Consider the following 22,869-nt stretch of genomic DNA (forward strand, 5'->3'; position numbering starts at 1 on the left):
CACACACACACACATACACACACACACCCAGAGACACACACACACATATACAGAGTGCACTTTTTGACCTTTCGGCTCATATTGTTAACCTTAGGATGTAAATTGGTTGCCTACAGGACAGGCTACGCCTAGTGTAGGGACCAAATATAATGTAATATTATGTGATAAAGTGTATGTATATAATAAATTAATAAATATTACGTAGCCGAACCACGGACTAGTAAAAAAATAAGGACTCCGTGTCACCTTACATAACAGTGTAGCACCAAACCAAGCCGATTAACGTGTAAATACATAGTCCCACGAACACACTACTACAGGCTGATAGGCGGCCATTATGAGAATTGTCATGGTCTGTGACAAATCAGTTTGCGTCTCAATAAAATATTTTAAAATGCCTGCGTGCGTTGTGATAAAGTGTAAAAACATTATAAAATAGTATATGTGGATATATGATTATTTAAGGGAGAAAAAATTGTGTAACTGGTACACACACAAGCATAAAGGTGCTTCACTTGCTAATATCACGGCGCGGAGTCCTTCTTTTTTACTAGTCCGTGCGCCGAACTTTGAGTTCAGAACCCCAAGATTTAATAAAATTTGATAAATCGTCATTTTGTTATTGTTTTTTTAGTTCTTAAGCTTGTGTATTACATTGCAAGTGAAGGGATTAGAGTATCACGAAAATAATTTAGTGATATCCTTGGAAGTTCTCTGAAGGATAAAAATAAGAGATCAGTTGGAGGCTCCTTTGCACAGGATGCCGGCTAGATTATGGGTACCACAACGGCGCTTATATCTGCTGTGAAGCAGTAATGTGTAAACATTTCTGTGTTTCGGACTGAAGGACGCCGTAGCTAGTGAAATAACTGGGCAAATGAGACTTAACATCTTATGTATCAAGGTGACGAGCGCAATTGTAGTGCCGCTCAGAAATTTTGAGTTTTCGAGAATCTTGAGTGGCACTGAATTGTAATGGATATGGCGTACCAATTACCATCAGCTGAACGTACTGCACGTCTCATCCCTTATTTTCATAAAAATCATGCCTAGTTTGGGGCAAGATAATTTGTGTTAGAGTGTGTTTATATTATATTTTTAAGATTATTAGTTAGGAGTATGTGAACTTGAAGGTCCCTACCGGCCGTTCCCAATATACCATCTACAGATATGAATAAATTACTACCTTCTACTGTCAGTAATTAGCTGTCAATAATCTGAAGCTGTGCCAATATACCTGATAAGTCATCTGATCGGCTTAGACGCTTGAATTGCATTTTCCATACAAACTTCTATCGCTGGTAAGTCATACGCCGTCCCATTGATAGACAGCGTATATGGATAAGGTTAGTTACCGTCGATATTGGGACAGAAAAGTTAACTATAGTTACGATTTTTATCTCAAGTAAGAGATAGACTGAATATTGGGAACGGCCGTTAGGCATGTCGTTTAGGGTAAAATAATATGCCCAGACTGGCTTATTGCAAAAAGCCCCTGCATGCTGCTTGAGCTTGCAACAGTTACTACAAAACTATTACCAATGTTAGGACTTGGCTTGTTGAAAACTGGCCGATATATTATAAAAAGGCATAAAAGGCATTTATTTTCTCAAAATTGATTCCTTTAGAATTCTTTTTGATGTCATTTCTAATAACTACTAGATACTACTACCGCTTCGGAAACAAATGGCGCTCTGAGAGAGAAGAAGCGGCGCAAGAAACTCTCCCAGCATTCTTTTTTTGCGCACTTTTCAATAAAAATATACAATATTGTATAGTCATTTCTATCGCTATAAAATAATCACAATCTAGTCCCAGGCTGTCCGATCATTTAGATATTCGGCAGTGGAGTAATAGGATTTACGACAGAGCCATTTTCTTTATAAAACATTTAAATTTATTTATAGATAATGCCTGAACAGTGGCTGGGACCTCATTATAGAAGCGTATACATTTACCCTTAAATTTCTAGTGTTATAATAATGAAAATCACTATTAAGAGCAAAAAGGTGACGATTTTTGTGAACGTATATAAAATTTTCATAAATGTACTGACAATGAACAGTCATAACATTTATTTCTTTAAAATTTTCTTTGAGAGACTGTCTATAACCAAGCTGATATATAGGACGAACAGCTCTCTTTATATATTCCGTAAGTTCATTCTCTCAGACACTCTTGTCGCTACTCACTAGACTAGACAGTAATCTCTAATCAGAATTCAGTATTGCAACGGGGCTTGTCGGGGTAGGACGTTTGTTGCTATACAGATTGTGTGGTTCTTCCATACGTTCGCATACTATAAACTGTGCATTAATAACATTGGATCGAAGTGATATTGTGACCTTTCAGAATCGTTTCCAAGGTGTGTATTTTTAATTTAATTATCAGTGAACACAATATATAAAATTAAATTTAACGACAACATATTGTATGTAATGAAAAGAGGCTTTATTTAATTTGGCGAGTACTCGATAGCAGCTGAAAAAATATTTTCTTTGTAAGTATGCTTGTTTAAATATTCAAGTTTAAATAATTTAATTAAAAGCAGGGTTTTAAACCACTTTAACTCATTCACAATTATATGCTTCAGACCTGAGAAATTATCTCTCTTATTTTATGAACTACACAGTACGTTTTAATATGAATGCATGTGTTAATTAATCTTAAAATTAACATTAATAGAGTATATTATTATAGCTACGATTATTATTAGTCTATAAATCTGGTTCTACGAGCCAGGGTCGCAGTCAATTAGTGTTCGTTTAGAGAAAAGGATGGGTCTTTTTTTATGAAAATAAGGGACGAGACGAGCAGGACGTTGAGCTGTTTCTAAATGATGCGCCCTACCCATTTCAATGCAGTGCCGCTCGGAGTCTTGAAAAACCCAAAAATTCTGAGCGGCACTACGATTGCGCTCGTCACCTTGAGACATAAGATTTTAAGTCTCATTTGTCCAGTAATTTCACTAGCTATTTCAGACCGAAACCCAATAATGCTTATACATTACTGTTTTACGGCAGAAATAGGCGCCGTTTCATAATCTAGCCGGCATCCTGTGCAAAGAAGCCTGCCACTGGAATTACTCTTGGGTATATTTGTTAAGTTGCTTTGAATTTTCAAGAAAATCTGGCATAACTTACAATGGTGGTTTACCTTCCTCAACTGCAAGTTCAATTGTATTTCTATTCTATAAAAATAATTTTCTTAGTCGTCATTAAGAACCTGTTTCAGTCCTAGGTATCGCGCTTTGTGTAAAGTTTTTAGTTCAGTTTCCGGATAGACCTGTTTGATTTAACTCGTTAGTGTCTAGGCACCAAGGAGTACTTTGCCAGATAAAAGCATAAATTAAGTGTGTGTGTACTTGTATGTATGCACGCAAGAATTATACTTCTTTAGCGCATCAAAGCAAAAATCCTTAAAATTATTTATTCCTCCTGCTTTTCTACGTTAGTAGAAAGAACAATATTGTAAAAATCTTGCAAAGATGGCATTGACAATTAATTATTAAATAACGAATACGGCTGTATGGGCTTGAACCCTTTGCCTGTCCTAATGGTGGACGAAGAAATCAAAAAATATAACGAATGACGCAAACGTCAGAAATTTTAGGAACCAACTTCACCCTGTTACTTTTGTGTTACAGTGATTCGCGTGCATCACTCACTCTTATCATTTTTTCATAACGCGCCTAAAGAAGTGTACAACTGTTCATTTAAATCTTTGTGGTATTAGTATTATCCAAAAGTAATAACATTTACTATTATATATTTTATTATATTTTATAAACAGTAATTTTAGTAACAGTTATTTTTATACATTTACTTTAAAAAGTTTATTATAAATAAAATGATATTATATAATTAACTTTTATTGCGTAATCTTGTAAGTAAGTATGTAAGTAAATATGTATAAGAAGATAAGATTTTGTAGATAAAATGCTTAAACTTTTATGTACTCATTTCGATGGAGATTGAAATTAAAATAATTACTTTATTTTTAATGTGGTTACACTGTCCTTAGCGGTAGTTCGTCCATAGCGTTACGCCCGCACAGAGTCCTATTTACGGTATTGAAATAAAATTTAATAGCCTGAGGGCGGTCGCTGCATTCCTAATCTGTGGTATCATTAAGGTCATTTATGTTATAGTAACCTTTACCACACAAACGTTTTTTAACAATTCTTTCGAATAACTTAATACATTTGTTTTGAACATTATTTGGGATCTCAGTTGTAAAAGCATATATACATCGCCCAGCAAAAGTCTCACTAACTCGACTTAGCCGACTACTAGGAATTATAAGTTTATCTTGTTCCTGGTGTTAACAGTATGGTTATAACAGTTTCTAACAAATTCACATTTGTGCCTATGAACATACATTAAATTATCAAGAATATATTGAGAGGCAACATTTAAGATGTTTATTTCTATAAATTTTGCTCTCAATGATTCTTCGGCGAAACAGTGCGGTTTTCGCGGAACTTTTTGCCATGTTCAAACCAAACTTTGGAATAAACTTAATTGGCGCAGTGTTGTCAGATAGGTACGAGATGGAAACTTTGAAAAGCGTACAAACCATAGACTTATAAACAAACTAGCTGACTAGACAGACTACGTAATAAATGGAATACTGTATTTTTTATGAATTTGTCAATAATATTTAATGCGATCAATAATTATTTCGTAAAATATGCTCCCTGTTGCTATAATGGAATTGTTTCACAGCAGAACTGTCAATCCATTTAATTTCCTAGTATGCAAATATTGGGTTTGAGCAGGTTATCAACTGTAAAGTAGATCCTGTAGATGAAGCCACAACCTGAGAGTTGAACGAAGCATACAAGATTTTATTAACGATACGTCACTCGAACGGTAAGCTCAGTTGGCAGAGCACTCGCACGGAACGCGAGAGGTCGTTGGTTCAAGTCCCGCATCGTTCATAAAATTTTGTTTTCAAATGTCATTTGAGTATTAATCCTAGAAGTGAGGGTTATCACTTTAAAAACACAATAAATTGTTTAAAATCTCTCATAGAAAATATTATGTCCATACAAAACATATTTCTGGGACAGTTTCTTGCGCCGCTTCTACTCTCTCAGAGCGCCATTTGTTTCCGAAGCGGTAGTAGTATCTAGTAGTTATTAGAAATGACATCAAAAAGAATTCTAAAGGAATCAATTTTGAGAAAATACATGCCTTTTATGCCTTTTAATATGTATTGGAAATAAAAGTAATGATGGGTCCTAAATCGAAATAGAAACTATCCTATCTCTTAAGTTGGACTAAATTGCACTCCACGAAGTAATCCCCATTTTAATCCGTTCATTTGTTCAGGATTCCACTGAAAATAAACATCAGGACACTGGATTTTATTAACATAATAACATAAACCGTCAAGAAATCATTTCAATTATGCGCTATTTTGGCGATTTCTTGGGATAGCGGCCTTAAACCACTAGCGAACGCACTATCCGCTAGTATATTCTAAGTTAATGGTAAACCAGTGGTTCCTTTCCACAGGATGCCGGCTAGATTATGGATACCATTTCTGCCGTGAAGCAGTAATGTGTAAACATTACTGTGTTTCGTTCTGAAGGGCGCAATAGCTAGTAAAATTACTGGGCAAATCAAACTTAAAATCTTACTTATTTTTTTAAACTCTCGGTGATTCATAGTGCCGTTTTGTGCCTTTTTTTATCCTCGCGAATTTCGCGGAAATTTGGGTGAATCGTGAGTCGTGACATTATACCGGCCTCTCAAACTAAAAAGAGAATAATGTTTTTGTGTATTGCAAAACATTTCAGAACTTTGTTCTTACTTCGTTTGTGTCTTCGTATGTTATACTAATACTAGCTGACCCAGCAAACGTTGTATTGCCGATATTAAAATCGCGATACAAAAGTAACTGTTGATCGTAGATGGGTGAAAATTTGAAGTTGTGTGTATTTTTTAATGCTGATTCATAATCAAACAAATTTAAAAATGAAAAAATGTAAAAAAATGGCGTGGACCACCCTTAACATTTAGGGGGATGAAAAATAGATGTCCGATTCTCAGACCTACCCAATGTGCACTCAAAATTTCATGAGAATCGGTCAAGCCGTTTCGAAGGACTTTAACTACAAACACCGCGACATGAGAATTTTATTTATTAGATAGTAGTATTCGTTAGCTGTTCATGTTTTATTCACAAAATACATCACTTAAAGCAAGTCAATCAATCAATGAAGAACATATTATTTCGGAGGTAAATTGCATTACACTTGAAATATGTTATTTTTTGATACAGCTCGTTCAAAGGCAGCTTTCCTTAGAGAAGAACGAGCAAGAAACTCTAAGGTTTCTCTTCCGAAAACAGAATGGTCAAGTTCTTGGACAATGTTCAATGGACAAGTTCTTATCACTATAACATATAACCTATCACTATAGGTCCTACCTAGTATCTATTCCTGTCTCCCAACTGTACAGTTTCACCTTTTTGTAAATAATTATAACTAATCTATTTAAATTATGCTTACTAAATTTTTTCGAGATATAAACATACCTGTTTTATATATTTGTATCAATTCTCAAATATGACTGTTAACAATTACGAGCTACCCTGGGTAGTGTTTCCAGTCCGGTAGGACAATTTTTGTTAGTGCAAAAAAGGCGCATAGTAAAAAAGACCGTCTACGCAACTATGGTTCCTTTACTGCTGCAAGAGTGTGGGCCACGGCAAATATTTACCACCAATCAGGTGATCCCATCATTTAGGTTTAGGAATACAGAACGTTGAAGGTCTACTAGGTTTTTACTGAAATAATATACCAACAAAGTAAATAAATGAGGATAAGCGATGAACGCAAGCGAGCCTAAACAATTAGTAAAACAACCTACGGGTAAAGCTTTGGCAATAGTTAATGAGTTCAACGATCAACACAACCTACATGTTGAAGTAATGAACTTCGAAATTGGGCCATATTCCTGAGCACCTACGCTCTCGACCAGAAACGCCAACGCGACAATGCCTTCAAAGGAACCTAAAGCAAATAAAACACCATTTACAAACGGCAAATAAACGGTGAAAGAATTCTTTGATCCGTGTGGACTCAATTTTATACAAATAAGAAATTCTCAAATAATTTTGCGCTATTTTACAATCGATTCAAGTTATTATTATTAAGAACATAACTAGCCGAGTCCCACGGCTTGATATTGTGATTTCTGCAAGAAGTAGGCATATTTTTAATGAACATTGCACCGTTGTATCAGAAAGTTTTGTATAAATGAGGCCCTGGACTATTGTAATAATTAAAAAACTGCGATTATTTAAAAGTAAAAAGACTTCCTTTCGATATCCATCCACATTTTAATGAGAGGATCTGTGGCGGAATTATTTTCCTGCAATGATTTTTTACAACACATTTGTTGGCTTTAAACCGGACGAGACTTAATATATCATTTATAGATGATGGAACTTCTAACGGCACCACCTACTGCTGGCACAACTAATTCAAGTGCGGTCGTCTGTTGGACGATTAAAAAAGAATCGGTCTTCCTTCGACGGATGTTACGTATGTGTGAGATACAGCCGGCAGCCAAACGAATAGTGGAGTAATGAGGATCCTGTTGGTTACCTAATCTACGGGTACAGAACTCTGACAATGTAATGACTATTGAAATGTGCTAAATCTAATCTACTTAAATAGAGATCGTATGAGTAATGATTATTCAAAATAGGATGTCACACCACTTATTGAAAGTCAAAAACCGCCACCCATTCCAAAACGAATGCCTCAGTCCTGAGGATAATGGGCGCAACAACATCAGGCGAGTTTTTTTTTTTCAATAAAAAAAATGTGTTTATAAAAGTACTATTGTACAATTATTATATTTATTAAAACTTATTATATTTTAATAGCCTGAGGGCGGGAATGGAGCGCATTCCCAATCTACGGTATCATTAAGAAAATCATTATATTGTCTCATCATTTGATAGATATGTATATATATATCTAATTGATGATACAAACAATGTATTTCCGCTCAAATCTATGCATCAGCATGTAAATCACTCGTAGCTACTTTAATATTATTTCGTCCGTCACCTGGGTGGGAAAAATTAACCACTTTAGTAATCCGACTTCAAGAAGGCAGGCGTTTAGGAAGAATTCAGAGCCCACAGCCTAAGTCCATCCAAAATATAAGTAAAATTCACTAGAACAAACAAAATTCAGATTATTGGTGATGGGTCTGTTATTCGCTTTTGTCGTAAATCCGTGTGATTGACGTGTGAAAGTGTTTAATGTAAATCTAATTGAAATGATATATTCTTAAAATTGATTCCTTTAGAATTCTTTTTGATGTCATTTCTGATATACTAGATACTACTACCGCTTCGGAAGCAAATGGCGCTCTGAGAGAGGAGAAGCGGCGCAAGAAACTCAATATACAATATTGTACAGTCATTTCTATCATATATCATATAAAATAATCACAATCTAGTCCCAGGATGTCTTATCATTTAGATATTCAGCTGTCGAGTAATAGGATTTACGACAGAGCCATTTTTTTATAAAACATTTAAATTCATTTATAGATTATGCCTGAACAGTGGCTGGGACTTTATTATAGAAGTGTATACATTTACCCTTAAAGCTATTATGTATCTTATGAAGCCTACTAGAATTAGTTACAAGTAATCCCTTATTTGTAGTGATAATAATGAAAATCACTATTAAGAGCAATAACTTGCCTAGTTGTGAGACGTACCTCGCTGTGAACATTAAACGCACAGAGAAATGTGATCTGTTGTGGTTCTCTGACACGCTGATTACATTACAATCCACCTCGTTTATGTGTTCCACTTGCGCTCTGAACCTTTGTTACAATGCAACAAATATGGGAGCGTTGTGCCACGAAAAGTCACCAACTGTGAACGTCGTTAAGACATCTTATGTTACTCTCGAAATACTTACGAGAATATTCCGAATAATAAGTCGTATCTGGAAATCATTTGAATTCCTCAATTCGATAGTTATTTGAATTTGGCCTTTTGCCTACTGAGTCTTAAATTGTTTTTTGTGTTTGCGCAAACGAGTTTGTGATTCGCCTGAGACAAATGGATTATGCTCTTTTTTGCAACGCCATAAGAAGCACAATGAAGCTACCGTTCTTTGGCAAGATTGTTCTCCGTTGTTTTGTTCTAAGTATCTACAAAAATCGGCTTGAAATTAATTACGAAATCGCTATCTGCGGAACTGATTGGAAATTGATTTTGCCTGTTGCTTGCTTACTCATTTCAGCAACATCAACATAATCTTTTTTTAAATCTGTGATTACTTATTGCTCCTTGCATGTTTTAACAATTTTATGTGTAGATAAATTAAATTTTTATACCAAACTGTTATAAGCCATGGGCGTAAGGGGGGTAAAGTCTTACTACATATTTAAACTCATACTCAAATCTTTTTCTAAAAGACTATTATTTGTACCAGACAAATTTACTAATTAATGGACATAGTTTGTGTGCATAGGTCAGATAGATATATAGGTCGAAGGATTGTTTTACGGCATTCGGTGGAGATTACGCTTCCCATAAAAGACTTTTCAAACATTTAATGTAATGTACTATCAATTTTTTTTTGATGATAGTAGAACTAGGCTCCAGTAATACTATGCGCCATGTCTTGGTGATAAAATTTGGTGGGTATGATCACTTACGAAATTGTAACAAGAACCCATAAAGATATACTAGCATTCCATAAAATATACAAAGTACTCTTAGCAGATGGATATACAAAAATAAGCGCATGGTCCATTGTATTGTATCCAATGAAAGTGAGTCGATCTCCAGTCATACAACTTGTTACTGCTCTTTCACGATTCAAAACAATAGACCTCTTAAAGTACCCTTTTTTTGTTTTTTTTTTAAGAAAATAAGAGACGAGACGAGTAGGACGTTCAGCTGATGGTAATTGATACGCCCTACCCATGACAATGCAGTGTCGCTCAGGATGGCACTGCAATAGCGCTCGTCACCTTGAGACATAAGATGTTAAGTCTCATTTGCCCAGTAATTTCCCTAGCTACGGTGCCCTTCAGACCGAAATACAGTAATGATTACACATTACTGCTTCACGGCAGAAATAGGTGCCGTTGTGGTACCCACAATCTAGCCGGCTTCTTGTGCCAAAGAGCCTCCCACTGGTCCCTATAGTGCCTTCCACATCCATGCCTCTGTCGACAAATTGCAAGACTGTACGAATCCTAAAAGCTAGTTCAACGCTCTCATTGAGTCACGCAAACTCGCACGAAGCTAATTTCGAAAGTGTGTTAATTTCAACGATACGGATTGAGCAGCTATAATTTTTACTGCTCACTTACACCATAACTACATTTATTTTGTAACATTTTAAATAAGAATTGAATTAAAAAAATATGAGCCTTACGGGACAATGGTTAGGGCTCTCTTCTAACTGCTATCCAACTTGTATTTGTTTATTTATAAAGGCATTATTACAACATTAAAACTATTACTAATTAATTTACAATATTTTATATATCATCCCACTTCTGGGCAAAGGCCTCCCCCTTCTTCTTCCATTCCAGACCACATATTCGCGAAATCTTGAGCAATTGCCAATTCCGTGGCCATCTGGAGGGCAAAGCCAAACTGGCTTCAAAGAAACTGGGCGTCATAAATAGAGCACGGCAATACTTCAAGCCGGCCCACATTATAGCGCTCTACAAAGCGCAGGTCCGGCCTCACATGGAGTATTGCTGTCATCTCTGGTCTGGCGCACCCCAGTATCAGCTCGATCCATTTGACCGCGTGCAACGCAGAGCAGCTCGAATTGTCGGGGACCCAGTACTCTGTGAACGGCTGGATCACTTGGCGTTGCGTAGAGACGTCGCTTCATTGTGTGTCTTCTACCGCATTTATCACGGGGAGTGTTCCGAAGAGCTGTTCAACCTGATTCCTGCCGCCGAATTTCACTTTCGCACGACACGCCACAAGTTACGATATCATCCCCACCATCTGGATGTGTGGCGGTCCTCCACAGTGCGGTTTTCAAGGAGCTTTCTTCCTCGTACCACGAAGCTGTGGAATGAGCTTCCTTGTGCGGTGTTTCCGGGACGATACGACATGGGTACCTTCAAGAAAAGCGCGTACACCTTCCTTAAAGGCCGGCAACGCTCTTGTGATTCCTCTGGTGTTGCAGGAGAGTGTGGGCGGCGGTGATCACTTAACACCAGGTGACCCGTACGCTCGTTTGTCCTCCTATTCCATAAAAAAAAAAAACATGATCACTCCTTCTTAATTTACTAGATCGTCTCTCCATCTAGTACCAGGTCCACCGCTTCTTCTTTTGGCGTCTAATGGATACCAATTTGTTGGTATTTGTACATTATTTTTATCTTACTTGTATCTTACTTTGGTCAAAATTGTAAAAGGCCAATAGGACATTAAATATATAATTGCTATCATCAGTTTAAGAATCTTTCATTTACTCTCACTTAAGTTAGGACCAGTCGGCTGTAAAACATCGACGTTTGGCCTCTTTGAGCCTCTAATCAAACACTTTTTATTTTGCTACGCTATTTTAGAAATTGTTCAAATCCAAAATACCACCCGTATCACGTCTTGTTTTCGACAACCGCCCGTATTTTCAATAAATTTCTTGCCACGCACAGCCTCTTTGTGGAATCAATTACCAGCTGCTGTTTTCTCGAACCGTTACGACTTAGGTATCTTCAAGAAAAGAGCATACTCCCACCTTAAAGGCCGCCAACGCATCTCTTGATGACAGCAGTCGTGTAGAGATTTCGATTGCGGATGTCCATGGGCGGTTGCCTCACTAGTCCCATTTCGTGAGCCTCTTTCCCGTTTGCCGGAATTTACAGGAATAAATTAATGGTTTTCAGTTTAAATACGTTTCATACATTGTGCTGTAGCTATAAAATAATAAATAAATAAATCATAATAACAAAAACGAATAATTCAACAACTATTATGGTGTGATTTAATGATAAGATTAGAAAATGATATTTCTGGTTATCTCTGAAAGGCTTGTCGATGACAACACTGAACAATTAGCCTGTTCGATAATTGATTATTGACTCGGCTCAAGGTCCGTTCACTATCACTTCCCTCGAGCGGTGTCGCTGCGCCCAATAAGGTAAAAGTCGAGCAGACCTTGACTTGTTTCAATATTGTCAGCACCTTTTTGTTGTCATTGTAGCGCGGCAATACTGCTAGGCTGATAGTGTCTTACATTTCAGCCAATTTTAAAAGAATTTGGAAACCGTAGACTTCCGGCCGTTCCCAATATACTATCTACACATCTCATAGAGATAAATAACTACTTTCTACTGTCAGAAATTAGCTGTCAATAATCTGAAGCGGTCCCAATATACCCGATAAGTCATTCTTATCGCCTTAAATTGGGACGCGTGATTTGACATTTCAATACAAACTTCTATCGCTGGTAAGCTTTACGTCGTCCCATTGACAGACAGCGTGTATGGATAAGGTGAGTTACCGTCGATGAGTTTATTGGGACGGAAAAGTCAACGATTTTTATCTCAAGTAAGACTGAATATTGGGAACGGCCGTAAGAATAATGAATATACTTACGCGTAGACAATGATAACGTGATTACAACCATCTTGATTGCTAAAGTAACGATATCCCACTGGTGATGTAAAAACAGAAGATGGAGCCTTTGCGCAGGATATAGTCGGCTAGATCATGGGTATCACAACGGCGCCTATTTCTGCCGGGAAGCAGTAAGGTGTAAACATTATTATGTTTCGGTCTGAAGGGCGCCGTAGCTAGTGAATTTACTGGGCAAATAGGACTGAACATCTTATGTTTCAAGGCGACGAGCGCAATTGTAGTGCCGCTCAGAATTTTTGGGTTTTTCAAGAATCCTGAACGGCACTGCATTGTAATGAGTAGGGCGTTTAAATTACCATCAGCTGAACATCCTGCTGTCTCGTCCCTTATTTAAAAAAGAAAAAACATACAAGGCTTTCTCTCGATATCTGCATTTAAGACAGCTTTTACTCTTTCTTGTCATTCGTTAACTGACGTGCACTTAAAAGTCACCGCGACACTTTCAAATCTATTGTACTTTTCGCCTGGTCAGGATTTTATTAATTCCGTATCTTGTAAGTTATACCTTGTGACTTTTACACAAATAGGTACCCTATTTGTGTTAAACATGAGAATCATATATTTTTTTTTGCAATGTAAACTACATAACGTGTTTCTTTTTTACATTAACGTTTTTGTTGGTTTTTTCAAAGAGGGCGCTTTTTCAGGAGCTTCTGGCTGAGACCATTACCAAGTTGGCAAATTAATAAACATGTCGCCTCGCACATTGTGGCTTAATACATAAACATAATCATTACATTTCTTTAGGAGTATATTTTTAGGAAGGTTACGAATATGTTTACAATTTACCAGTTGGAAACTTCTAAGCATAGTATGCCGACTAGATGGGTACTACAGCGGCACCTTTTTTTCTGTGAAACAGTAGGTGACAAGTTACGTCTTATACTCGCGATTTGTAGGACACTTTGTGTTAGTGTGCGTGAATTGCTCAAAATAGAGATTAGTTCTAAAGTCTATTATTTTTCGTCGTCTTCACAGCTGTCATAGTCTATCTAGACGTATAAATGATCTAAGATATGTGTTTCGCTTTGAAGATCGCTGTAGCTACTAAAATTATTGGGCTAATGAGACTGTTATTTCAAGCTGATGAGCGCAATCTCAGTGCCGCTCAGAATTGTGGTGTTTTCATTCATCCTCTTTGGCACTGCATTGTAGGGCAGGGCATATCCATTTCCATCAAGACTTAACGACTTGTTTGTTTTATCATTTGCTATAAAAAAAAATTGCGTGTGTACAAAGTACACATGTCAGAAGTGAAACCTGCATTGTGCATGAACCTCTAAACTGCATAGGAAGTCCTGGTACATGTTTTCACATGATTTCAACCGCTATGAGAGACATTACTAACACCGCTGCCATATTTATGTTCTCCTGGTGTCTATGCAGTTATAAGTGGTGCGTATGACATAAGAATATATTAAGGGATACCTACTCGCGTCATACATAAAAATAAAATAGTATGCATATTTCTGTCTCATTCTTTGCCGGCTTCATCCTACACATTTTTGTATTTGTGTCTCTTACCTGTCGGTTTTTCCGTTGCATCCGGCTTGAAATCACAACGATTCTAAAGAAGTATCACTTCAAAAACTTAATAATAGTGACATATTGAACGGTGAATATTTGTTATTTGTAATACTTCTTCGTAATATTTAAATGAACTTCAGTGATTTCGTTAACCGATATGAGATTGTAATCTATCCGTACTGTAATGTTATAAATTTACTAAATACTCTGCCTGTTAGTTAATCTAATCTGTGACGCTTTCAACAACCTATTTTCAGTGTGTAGATATAGTGAGAGATAAGAAAATGAACGTGGGTGTATCCTACATAAACCTTAATTCTCTAGGTTGGAATATATAAATCGAATCCCAAGCAAATAGAACTGTGGTTTGAATAGCAAATTTCGTTTTTCCCACGAGAATGAGGCCTGCAGGCTTTCAAATTAAAAATCAATGGCTTCACAACCTATATATTTTTATTTGTAAGTTCTGGAAAAATAGAACTTATTGTTTGTATAATTTTGTACAATATGAAATTAGCTCAAGTTTTTCATCCTAAAGTAAACTGTAATCATATACTAAAAGATGCTAGGAATATTAAATCATGGCAGCGTCGTATTATCAGTAACCACAGACGAAGCTCAAACGAACGACGCTGGTGTACCGAGAACTGAGTTGGTATTTGTAGAGCTTCGAACTGCTAATAGAATTACGGGCTGTTGATCGATTCTGCACAGCAATAAAGTGCATTTAACCGCTTTAAATCTAATTCCAACTCACATTTTGATTGGGTTTTACAAGAACTTTTGTGTTGTCACGTTTTTAAGAGCTGACAAGAAACTTAAAAACGAAAAACTTTTTAGCAACATCATTTAATCAAACTATTCTCAGCCTTAAACACAAGACGTAATTAAAACTCGCAAAAAATTTGCTATAATCCAGCAAGCTTCAAATCTAAGTACATCGTTCATTAAGCAAGTCTAGACATAATTGCATGTAACGAATTCTAGTAAGCTTTGTAAGATACATAGCTGGGTAAATGTATTTTTATAATAATGTCCCAGTTGCTTTCAGGCATTGTCTATAAATAAATTTAAATGGTTTATCAAAAATTGGCTCTGTCGTAAATGCTACTACTCCAAAGCTTAATACCTATCTAAGTGATCGGACAGATGATTATTTTATAGCATTAATAACAGTACAATATTGTTTATTTTGTTAAAAGGAGCGCAGAAAGGGATGCTGAGAGAGTTCTTGGGTCGTGTCTTCTCTCTCAGACTGCCATTTGTTTCCGAAGCGGTGGGAGTTTTTGAACGGATATCAAAAAGTATTTTATCGGCATAAATGTTGCGAAATAAATTCCTTTTATAGTATTTTAATCGCTCCAGTCACTAATCGATAATGTAACGATTATCTGCAGATTCGTTCTACCTTATAGTTTATAGAAATAGTCCCGAGTCGATGCAAACAATAAAATTTTATTAATTTTATTCTTTGCATCGAATTACGTATAAGAACTTATGATAGATTAAAAACTTTTTGTCTTTTGAAAGTCTATTAAAAGTCTCTGTTCGGCTATCATGGAATAATCTAGCTTCTACGAATTTACTGATGATCTTGTTTCTAAGATTGTAGACGCGATGAAAATGTGGAATGCAATTGAAGCTATATCAATTATTGGTTTTCACATCACATCCTAAGTCTTAACGTCTAGTTAAGCTACGTAGATTACGTGCTATTATGCATATGTAGAACTAACACCTGTGTAGGCTTATTCAAGTATTACATTAGGCGTCTGGTATCTGTCTTTACGGTGGACTTCAATAACAAAAACGCATTTGGAAAAATTCTGTGTTTTTCTCGTAATTTCCGAGATTGAAGCATAAGTATTTGTACTTAAATTATTTCCTTTTATTCAGTGCTAGTAATAACCCAAAGCGATTTCAACACTAAATTATATTTTGTACTGCTAATCCTTAATGCCTTTATTAGCAGTTGTACAAGTTTTCTAAAAAAAAGGCAACAGAAATGTTTCCGTCAATTTCACACAGAAAACATAAAACGCAGTGATTTATTTGGATTCATTCGAATATAACACAATAAGTATATGAAACGGTTCGTGCATCTGACTACGGAACATAGCTGAAAATGTGTATTGTTGTGTGAGCGAGTGAGTCAAATGCGTGGCTAAGATCACTGCGAAGTGTCATCGGCCTCGGTTCCTTTTGTGTATTTTATGGTTCAAGCGGATCGTTCGCTTGCTGCTTAGTCATTTGCAGTTTTAACACAAGGTTCATTTGTGATTTACTAAATTTGCTCTGTAGCAATGTCTATTTAATGTAGTCTTATAACATATTTATAAGGGGTTACTGTTTTTGTATCTTCAAAGCTTAAGATGATCTTCATATTATTTTTCATTTAGAATTACGGTCGTTTGTAAGGCTACGCCAATGTTTGGCGGTAAATGGTTAAATAGAGATAAGAGTCAGGTTATGAGTCGACACAATCTCAAGGCAAGTCCACCAAAAAACAAAATGACTAATTCGTTTCAAGGGTATTTGAAAATCCTAAAATCTGTTCCTGCCTTCGCCACAATTTGTTCACGTAAGCTGAGATTCGTTCGATACTTAAGAGGACAATGATTTCCTTATTAATTAAAAGCAGAAGCTAGTACATTGTTCACCAAAAGAGAAAATATAAGCGATTCCTACATGAGTGTAATCCATAGAGATGAGGCGAAGCTAAAGTTCTTAATTTACCCGAGTAGTGTAATTATACTTTCTCCCGAGCGATACTTAGTGCTTTAAATTCATCTACGCGGAAATTATCATATTTAATCAAAAAAATGGATTATGATACAATTTTTTCTACCCGTATATTTATGAATAAATAAATGACTCAAAACAACTTTTTAGCCTTTCTATTGTTGGAGCGAATACCCTGAACTGCAGCATTCCGAATTCCGGTAATATCCGATCCGATTTGAGATTATTCATATTTCAGATTTTATCACATCTATCAATCGCTCCTGAATCACAATTTAATCATTTCGTAACAGCATAGCAAGAATCAATACTTAAACATCGTCCCACAGATGGATTAAAACAGAGATCATATAATTGTTCTATAAATCGATTATTGCAATGCCAAAAGCAGTAAATAAAATATAATTCTCCGGTCGCCAATTTAGGATGAGGATTGTATATATAAATCGGCCGTATGTTTATTGGAGTTAACACATAACCTGGATTTTTTGTTACATTATTAGCTTTTGACGGGTTCATTAGCCTAGTTTCACGCCGTTACTACATAACTGTTGCCCACTGAAAAGTAATAGGTCTTTCTCCCCAAGTGTGGCTGAAAATTTACTCTACTTATTTTTTGGTTATCCTTATAAACACAAATTATAATATAAACAAAAATAATCTGAAAACAAAATTAATGAACGAGTCCCGCATGACTCGAACCCGCGTCCTCTCGCGTTCCGTGCGAGCGCTCCCAGCAACTCCCAGAAGTAATCACTGTAAAAAATAACAAATTGATTAGATTTGAAAGAGCGACATCTCAAGTCGATTTCCTAATACTTTAAAAAAATACCAAATTGTTATCTTTATATGTTTAATATTTTGCAAAAACTACCAAAAATCTATCTGAACTTTTAAACATCCACCATTAACCCAAAGCAAAACTTTGCTCTTGTTGACTATTATATATTATCTTTCTCGTTAGTAAACCACTCGTGCATAAATCACAACTATGTGAATTGTAAATCGTGCTTTCCACTATGTGATTACTTCGAGTGGCGGCCACGGTTATTTACTTTTAGAATAACCTTCCGAGCACTTATTTCTCCATCAAACGATGTGTACGCGGATTTCGAAATCATCCAATTTTCTAATCTCGTCATCACAGTTAACAATATGCGACCTTAATATGTCATGCACACCGCACAACACTTGTCGGGAGATGACATCTCATCAACAACAACACACGGTTCTTATTGTTATTGTAATAAGGTTGGTTTTTGTGTCATCGAGTGACTCCTTTGTGCATTGTGATTCTGCTGTGAAGCGAGAATCCAATATCATTTGGGCATACAGACATTAGATTTGGATTACAAAGGCACTTAATACGATCAGCTACATTGGCATTATTTCGATTTGAATTTGTAAATATCATCTATCTTCTAACAGCAAAGTTTCGAGATGTATCATTATCTGCCCACATACTGCCGAATACGGTAGCAAATAATTTGGCTGAATGTAATGTATTAACGCTTTGAGCCGACAAAAACATGTTTAAGTGCGATGATTTATGCGTATTTCATCCCACACTATTAATATGATGAAAAATAGATTGGGCGTGGGTGTCGTATCACGTTGGATGATTACCACAGCCTATTCAAGAGGCTCTGCCAGGTAATTTTTCAAGCGGTATGTCCAAAATCAAAAGGAAACTTTATACCATCGTCGTAATATTCGTATTCCTATCTAGAATGGTGATTATAGATTATATATATCTACTAGCTGCCCCGACAGACGTTGTTCTGTAGATAATAAAAAAAACTGTTTTATAGGAATTTGCCAATAATATTTCAAAACATCAAGAATTATTTCGTAAAAAATGCTCCCTGTATTTATAATGAAATTGTTATATAGAAAATATGTCCATACAAAACAAATATTGAAAATAAAAATAATTATAGGTCCCAAATCGAAATACAAACTATCGTATTTCTCAAGTTGGACTGAACTGCACTCCATGAAGTAATCCCCATTAAAATCCGTTCCTTAGTTGAGGAGTCCATCGCGGACAAACAACGTGACACGTAATTTATAAATTTATATATGTATATTATGGATCGACGATCTGGTCAAGATCGCTGTAATACGTTGGATAAGGGCAGCGCAGGACTGATCGTCGTTGAGATCTTTGGAGAAGGCCTTTGTCCAGCAGTGGACGTCTTCCGGCTGATGTTAATGATGATATTACATTCACAGTTTGTCCTTATGGTGACTTGTTTTTATCTTTAACATTATCGTCTAGGCTAAGTTGTAATAAATGTCATACCAAATTTTAATTTTCCAAGCTCTACACCGTTAGCGTCGCATAATAGTTTGTCTTTGTCAACGTACAGGTCGGACGTTTAAGTTGCGTTTTTGTAGCCTTCATGTCTAAGGTCAGTTGCTTTAAATAAAACAGCCATTATCTGTCCAAACACACCAGTCCCAGTACACAAGTGTATATTCGTTTCGGACGTCGTTCGACCTTTACGGCGTGATCGGCGTAAATATCAGCACTTGAACTTGACATAATAAACGATCACACGGACACGTTCCGTATAAGGAAATACGCGGTGATTCACGCCCGCCTAGAGACTCGATCTCAATGATTTGCAAATCTGACCCAAGCGTGTGTCATCGGTGTAAGTTGGATTTGTACATTCATCTTTTTGTAACTTCTAAGGCTTGAATTGTAAAAAAAAGTGTGTACTAATGTTACACGCAAGAAGTTATAATTATTTGGCCTAACGAAACAAAAATCATTAAAATAATTTATTCCGCGTCCTTTCTAAGAACAATTTTGTAAAAATCTTGCAGCGATGCCTTTGGCAATTAATTATTAAATAATGAATACGGTTGTATGGGCTTGAACCCATTGCCTATCCTAATAATGGACGAAGAAACAAAAAAATAAATAACGAATGTCGAATGTCAGAAAATTTTAGGAACCAACTTCACCCTGTTACTTTTTTGTTACGGCGCGCACAATTTAAAATTTCAGTCTCATTATTTTTTCATAACGCGCCTAAAGAAGTATAACTTCTATAAAAACATATGACATATTCATCATTAAAAACAGATCATGAGTGTGCCAGTGCTTCCATTCGGATAATTAGCATTATTATCGGCACAATCATGTTAAGTCCCTCTGTGGTGTTTATATATCGAAATGCCGTTGATAACTTCGAAAAAATACGCACTCTCCGATCCGCTCTACTGTAGCAAGACAGCATTTGTGTGATTTACCCCAAGTTGATCAGCAACCTCGATTGTCTCTCTAATCTATTGAAAACATATTTTATATATATATAAATGAAGTCCGCTGCTTTGAGTACCATTGTGTATCAAGGTTCTATAAGACTGCACAATCAAACAATGCGACTAGTTTCGTAGGTAATCGATCACAATTTTTGAAATTTTACAATAAGAGAATTTTCGAACATGTCTAAAATATCCTTGTGAGAAAAATTTAAAGAAATAAACATTTTGACTGTTGCTTCTCAATATATTCTTGATAATGTTCTATGTTCATGAGCACATAGAGGAATTTGCTAGAAACTGTGACAATCATAATGTTAAGACGAGGAACAAACACACTTGTTATGCCTACTACTCGGTTAAATCGAGTTAGTATGTCGTTTATTGGGTGATGTATATGAATTTACAATATGATCCCAGAAAATGTATAAATCAAATGTTGTAAAGAAATTTAAAAGAAATCTCAAAAAACGTTTGTGTGGGAACATGAACGATTTTCTTAATGCAACCACCCTCAGGCTCTTTAATTATAACTGTTTATTGTACAATATTACATTGTAATCCATATTTTTATTTTCAAAAAGCCGGCTGATTTTCTTGCGCCCGTTCTTGTCTTACTATTTAGTTTATCTGTAAGGCGACGTTACCAAATTACCCAACGGTAGTCCAGCGCTGGTTTTCAAACCAGCAAATATGCTGAGTTGGGACCACCTTGTGGCGAATTGTGAAAATAATATTCCTCAATTTTGTTTTTTGTTATACTGTACTATATCGTCACGAATAAATTTCTTTCTTGATAAAATACCATTATTTGTATGTGCTACCTAGGTTTGAAGTCGGTGCTTGCCCACTTAGGTTTTTTGGTTCTAGACGAAGCTCACCCGCTCAAAGTCACGTGTTTCGAGTGTAGGTACCTACCTGCTATTTATTACATTTGGCTTGGCAGGAAATCTTGGGTATCGGAAGGAAATAGCGCTCTGAGGCTGGTGCTTGCAAAGGACGTTTTCTTAAAGAATGCGACCAGATATCAAAAGCACTATTGAACTATTTTAGATACTCGATTTGTCAAAACTTTGACTTTGGAATTGTTATAATATTGAATCGAAACATCTTGACTGTTGCCTCTCAATATAGACTTGATAATGTAATGTATGTACATAGGCACATAAGTGAATTTGCTAGAAACTGTAATAACCATAATGTAACACCATGAACAAACGTAAACTTAGAATGCCTACTACTCGGCTAAGTCGAGTTAGTAAGCCTTTTGTGGTGCGATGTATATGCTTTTACAATTGAGATCTCAGAAACTGTTCAAAACAAATGTATTACGAAATTAAAAAGAATTGTTGAAAAACGTATGTGTGGTAAAGGTTACTATAACATAAATGACTTTCTTAATGATACCACGATGACGTTCATTAAGTGATTTTATATTCTATTATGAATGAGCTGTTTAATACGTAGATAAAATCGTCGGAATAATCCAGTTTTAAAGAAAAACCAAGAAGACAGTGTTTAAATGTGAAACAAATGATCGTTCCATCGGCATTCACGTTATTGTCAGTATAAACAGACCGAAGGCCAAACAGGCTTTAGTAACACCAGAGCTAAGTGTTTTTGTGAGCCTCTAGCGACCGCCTTTCTATCCCGAAGGTCGATGCCTGGGTGATTAATGAAGGGAACCAAACTAAATGCGACGATGTGACTTGAAGAAGGACTCTAGCTATTGCTAATATTCCGGGAAAAAGTATTATATTTGAATGAATATGTAAGGACAAAATAAGGAAAGGTATTTTTGATAGAACTGCTGTCGTTCTCGCTCGCTTGTGTATGCGACTGTCGCGCTTGCGCACGTCTCATTTAACGGTTTTATTCCACGCACTTTTCCACGCACTTTTTTCCACGGGTTTTACTATCACATTTTTTTCAGTTCGGTCGCGCAGCAAAATCCCTATCCCCTCCAAGCCTGCCGTAAGGAACTTCGTTCCAATAACATGTTATATAAATCTAGAACATATTCTACAACTATTTCTAACGTAATACGTAATTGTAACAATTTATAATCATACATTGTGTAATTATAAAAACAATTACGTATTTCTTGGATAATAATTTTTCTCATCGTGTTTATTTTTGTTCCAGGTTTCGGAAGCACAAGCGTCTATGGATCAGCCATAAGCTATCAACTTAGATCGGTATGTATACTGCTCACCCTATTCTAAGTATTGTTTGTATACTGTTTGACCTCCACAACTCCACTAAAACCCGTTCACAAAAGAGCATAGACCTTGCGTCGTAGAGACTGGGCTTTTGTAGAGCGCGCGCTTGGCCGATGTGTATTGTCTTTAAAGTTCACAGATAACGTCAGTGTTATGTTACTTTGTATCAAAATCGATTCCACAATATGAAATTTATATATCAACAATGTATCATATTTATAAATTATTTACTATATCTTGAATACATATAGATTACGTGTCACGTTGTTTGTCCCCGATGGACTCCTAAACTAACGAACGGATTTTAGTGGGGATTACTTCATGGAGTGCAGTTTAGTCCAACTCGAGAGATAGGATAGTTTTTATTTCATTTTGTGACCCATAATTATTTTTAATTCCAATATTTGTTTTGTATTGACATATTTTCTATGAGAGA

At 36.0% G+C, this 22,869-nt stretch overlaps 2 protein-coding genes and 1 long non-coding RNA gene across 8 annotated transcripts in view; 1 reads left to right on the forward strand and 2 right to left on the reverse strand.

The window, feature by feature from the left end:
• Positions 1-22,869, reverse strand: part of LOC126968774 (uncharacterized) — a 384,859-nt gene that overhangs the window by 321,759 nt on the left and 40,231 nt on the right. The window lies entirely within an intron of this gene.
• The window catches only part of LOC126968736 (calaxin), a 199,376-nt gene that overhangs the window by 61,759 nt on the left and 114,748 nt on the right, over positions 1-22,869 (reverse strand). The window lies entirely within an intron of this gene.
• Positions 1-22,869, forward strand: part of LOC126968734 (uncharacterized) — a 93,130-nt gene that overhangs the window by 34,085 nt on the left and 36,176 nt on the right. For 2 of the 4 annotated variants that reach the window (XM_050813838.1, XM_050813841.1), the window contains one exon: positions 22,357-22,409. The gene's annotated coding sequence lies outside the window, so the exon portion shown is untranslated. Of the gene's footprint in view, positions 1-2,204; positions 2,501-22,356; positions 22,410-22,869 lie in introns of those variants that run through there. The other 2 variants (XM_050813839.1, XM_050813840.1) reach the window with 2 other exon arrangements.

This window comes from Leptidea sinapis, chromosome 16, assembly GCF_905404315.1.
Source record: "Leptidea sinapis chromosome 16, ilLepSina1.1, whole genome shotgun sequence".
In the NCBI taxonomy this organism is placed as follows: domain Eukaryota; kingdom Metazoa; phylum Arthropoda; class Insecta; order Lepidoptera; family Pieridae; genus Leptidea; species Leptidea sinapis.